We start from the raw sequence: 4,606 nt of genomic DNA, 5'->3' as shown, positions 1-4,606 counted from the left end.
GTTTGGGGAGCCTGGGCTGGTCTTGCCTCTCTTTGCCTGACATCTCACAAACAGCCATGAATTTTTGAAAAGGGCTCTGGCTTGCTCTGCCAGTACTCCTTAATTTTGCTTTTCCTCCTTGCAAGCCACACTGAAGCAGTGATTTGCTATTCTCTGGGAGAAGAGGAAAAAGAAAAAAGTAGGTCATGGTGTCACGTAAGGCAGCCGGGTGTTAATATGGAGCCAGAAGAGCAGAGCAAAAAAAGCCCTGTCTGAGTGAAGATGAATGACCAGCTGTGTGGGATAAACAGGGACGAAGGAATCGATGAGGGAGCGCCCTGGGAAGCGCAGGTGGAGGCGCCCAGGGCCCCCCGTCCTTCCCGCTCCCAGCAGATGGGAGCTCGCAGGGCTGGGGGCTCCTGCTGCCGCTGCGGCTGGTCAATGCGCCCTCTCCTGGCGCAGGTGAATCTCATTCCTCCCGTTCTGAGCAGCTTTCCTTGCTCTTGAAAGCAGTGGTGTTTTGCTGTTGTTTTTTCATGTTTTTTCCCCATCTCCCCCTCGTTCAGCCCATACAGCCAATGCAGGAAGCATGAGACACGCATGGAAAATCACTCTCAGCAGTCCAAAAATCCTTGGTTACAAGTAATTTCTTTTTTACCCCCTGAATTTTATAGATTTACGAGTCCCATGGTTTATTTCATTTGTGTTTTAATTTTTTGCAGGATTAATATGAAAAAGGAGGGGATATTATGCCCTCCAGCTCTTTTGACTGTCACCCAGCGTTACTCACTGGCCTGGAATAGAGATGTTTGGAAGAGGGACCCGAGCCTGGCCTTATCTCTTGAGGCAGGATTACAAGCCATTCATGTTCAAGGACAGATTCAGGTCTGGAAGTATGGCTTATCCCTGTTAGCACACCTTCAATTTGGGGGATTGTTTACAATTTGTTGTGGATGGTGATCTCTGCTGTTGCCTAATTTAGAATTTAAACACATTAAAAAAATAAAAAGGTGGGGGGCAACCTCAAAAGACAAAAGCATTTCAAAGCAATGCCTGCTGAGAGAGTTTTGGGTGCTAATCTTCTTGCTGTATTCCTGTAGGCGCAGTAATTGTTTTGTTTTCACCAGCCTCCTTCTGGCATTGCTATTGTCACTCGAGACAAATTCACTTTGAATTTGTACTTGATCAACACATGTTGCATGGCTCTCAGTCCTTCAAAACTCATGCAGCAAGGACATAAGCACTTGCCTCTTCACCAGGTCAAAACTCCCAAACATAGAACTGGGGTGGGAGCACCCTGGGAGGAAGTGACTCTGGCTTAAGGAAGGCTGAAACTGTCAAAGCCTAGAAATGAGGGTCCTTCTTGAATTTGGAGGGCTTGATGGTTTTTGTAGTCCAGTTCACAGGAACCCAAAGTTTTCTCTGGAGATTTGACATCTAAATCCTGCTCATAGCTTCCATTCTCTGACTATAAAAGCCTCTTCAGCAACTTGGAGCCACCCTCCCCTTGTGCCTAGGGGCTGGGGGAGCTAGATAGTCAGTTTAGAAAGCTTGTTTTTTCCACTCTTTCCAGGTAACAAACAGGGCTGGTGGAACAGAATTGGGCAGCCTCCTAGTGTCAACATCTGCTGCCTGAGCTGCATGGAAACTAGTGCTAAAGTCACATTGTGTCTACAAGATTCTTTAAATCTCCATCTTTTCCTGTTTCTCTGCCAACTTAATTCTGTGAATGCTTGGAAATGCTGGTGAGTGGGGGAAGCAGCAGTCTCCAGTCTAACTGGGGTTTTCTCCTGCTGCTGGCTCTGTGGAAGAGATTTTAAGGTTAGTTTGAAAATAGCTTTGCCTAGAAAGAGCAGGGTTCAGGAGGATGGCATTAACTAATGTGCACAGGCCAGAGATTTGCAGCCAGATGCTCCTGCAGGCAGCTTGTATCTGGTGGTTCAGCTGAACCATGGCATGTAGAAAGATCTCCTGTTTGGAGTGAGAATCTCATACAATCAGCAGTGCCAAAGAGCAATTACCCTTTCCCTGTTAAAACTAAGTGTCCTGTTTACTGTTTGAACTGGCTGACTTGAAATTCTAACTTTAGTCTGTGCTTTTAAAAGGTCTTGAATACTGTGCAGGCTTTAACAAGTCTCGATGATGACCCTAGAATGCTGTTTGGTAAATAGGATTATTCTTGCTTCTGCAAAGAGGGCACAAGAGGTGAGGGGATGTGGCTGTCCATCTCCGTCCCTGTGTTGGCGTTCCTGGCTTCTGCTGCCATGCTTGAAGAATGTGAGAACTTTGTGCCTCTCCTCACAATGGCGCTGCTTGTCCTTGAGTTACCAGTCTGATTTATTAGAGGAAACTGAATCAGCACATGGTGCTCACCTATGTAGGCTACTGCTGCTTCTCCTACACAGTAGGTGTGAGCTTGGAAAATAGTTTGGAGGAGAAGCATAAAGTGGACTTTGTTGAAATGCACCAACTCACCTGGAGTTTCCAGAACCTGTGAGTGTATTTGGCAAGCAAAATATCCCAACTTTTAACTTGTAGTATTTGGAAGCACAGCATGGTTATGTGAGCATGCCCTCATGAGGCTGGGAGATGGAAATGGCATTTGGGGTAGTGTGTGGAGCGAGGGGAGTCTTTGGAACCAGCAATAGATGAAATTATATCAAAGCATAAGTGGTGGTCATACTGCTTGCGCAAAGGTTTTTAGGTTTTGTATTGGCTCTCCCTAATTATTTCCAAGGTTATAAATCCAATCAGGATACTGAAAGGGGCTCACCCAAGAGCAAGAACTGTGATTTAGTGTTCTTCCTAGTACCTTCAATTATTAATCAAACATGTTTAAAATATTGGCTGATGCCACTTTTTATTTCTAATCTTCTGTTCCCAGTGATCAGAAGGTATCTTGGTATGCAGGGTTTCAGCATTTCTGAGAGTTCTTATGCTAAATCAGCTCTTTACTCATTTATTTCTTCCCTTACTCTTTAAATGTTAGCAGTTGTGACAAAGCCTGCTGTTGACTGTTGGATTGGATTCTAAATACTGACTCACATCCAAATTTTGCAATTGGTTCCATTTGTTACAATGGGTGGAACTAATTCTCTGGATCCAAGTGCAATTAGATGAATCTAGATCATAATTCTGGCCATTGCAACCAAAAATTATGAAGTTTATTTTGCTTTATCTTGTTCTATTGAATAACAGTAGTCCAGTACTAGCCTTTTCTGTTCAAAATCTATTATGAGCCACCTCAAAGGTGATTGAAGCCTGTAAAGAAAGAGCACGACCACCTATGAGGCAACAGCATGTCTTCACAAGTTTGCGGAACCAAAGTGGTGGAGGAAGGTGGAAATAAATGCCTTGGAGAAGTTGCAAACAATCCTCTTTTATTTTTTTGCCTAATATCCTGTCTTTTGTATTTTAACCCACATCAGATTGTTTTGATTAGCAGCTTTGACTCTTGCCGTTGTGAAGTGCACAGCAATGGTCTAGAGGAAAAATGCACAAAACAGTTTCACCATTGCTTTGTCCTGCTAGTGTGATGCAGGACCTGTGTATAGTACCTCATCAGCATTGGAAAGACACTGGGACTAGTAATTCTATGCTGGTGTGGAGAGAACAAATGGCTTCTCATTCTCTGTAATGACTACTGAGAGATGCTCCTCTGTCAACAACTCCAGTACAAAGCAGAGAACAATGCTGCTGCCTCTGTAGTATGGAAGAGAACTCTGTTTCAGTAGCATCACTCTGTTCCAGTGTGAAGCTGAAATTTTGAGTATCTTAGAACTTTTAGGTTTGTTACTGTTGTGCTAAAATAAAAACCTGTGCTCAATGAGTGACCCTGTGGTGAGAGTGTTGAATGACTTGTTTGCTTTTTGGGACTGATTCATAAAATAGGCCCAGAGGAAACAGCCAGGAACACATGTTATTCATAATAGTGCCTCCAGAGAATAGCTCTTTTCTTTTTCTCTTCCAATGGTATTGTCAGGCTTCAGTGTACTTAAAAACAGACCTGACACAGAATACAGATAAGTTAATGAAAAGATGAAGCGTGGCTGGTTGGTTGTTCTGGGGGGTTTGTTTGTTTTTTGTTTTTGGTTTGTTTTCTTTTTTCTTTTCCTTAAAGGATAATCATGACTTGTAATTAAGCCCTTGTTTAAATTGTGATTCTTTTTAACATCCCTTACTGTAGTTTTGAAGAGCTTCATCCGCTTGCTCCAGATCTTGAAGAACAGAAGATAATATCTGGAGTTTCTATGTAGCTGCAGGAGAATAAACAAATATTAGATTTATGAACCAGGAGTACTCATGTAGTGTCAGGAGAGTCAGCTATAACTCCTTTACTCTACAAAGTCCTGGGGAAACAGCTGGAGCACAGTTTGCAATTGGGTACGTTTCAGGGAATATATGGACAATGAGGAGATGCCAAAGGAGAACAATTGTAGATCTCGAAAGCATAACCCCAAAACAAGGAGTGGAAAAAAGCTGACTACATTGGAAAGCAAGTACAACAGCATTTTAAAAGTATATAAGCAAGACTTATGCAGAAAGGGGGGAAAGATACTTTTCTCCATAGCAATGTAGATAGGATGAGAAATAAAGCACTTGAATTAAGAAGGAAGAGCCATGGTAG

At 43.0% G+C, this 4,606-nt stretch overlaps 1 long non-coding RNA gene across 1 annotated transcript; it reads left to right on the top strand.

Moving 5' to 3' along the window:
- Nucleotides 1–307: 307 nt before the first annotated feature.
- On the top strand, nt 308–3,730 carry LOC133268193 (uncharacterized). Its single transcript, XR_009742984.1, has 3 exons — nt 308–441; nt 702–864; nt 1,553–3,730. It is a non-coding gene; the product is annotated as an uncharacterized LOC133268193 (long non-coding RNA).
- The last annotated feature ends 876 nt before the right edge of the window (nt 3,731–4,606 follow it).

This window comes from Pezoporus flaviventris, unplaced genomic scaffold (genome assembly GCF_033815535.1).
Source record: "Pezoporus flaviventris isolate CSIRO_AGI_PZ_B2104156 unplaced genomic scaffold, CSIRO_AGI_Pfla_v1 ptg000013l, whole genome shotgun sequence".
NCBI lineage: Eukaryota > Metazoa > Chordata > Aves > Psittaciformes > Psittacidae > Pezoporus > Pezoporus flaviventris.
Note: the sequence above shows the minus strand (reverse complement) of the source record. Positions and strands in the feature narration are given on the sequence as shown.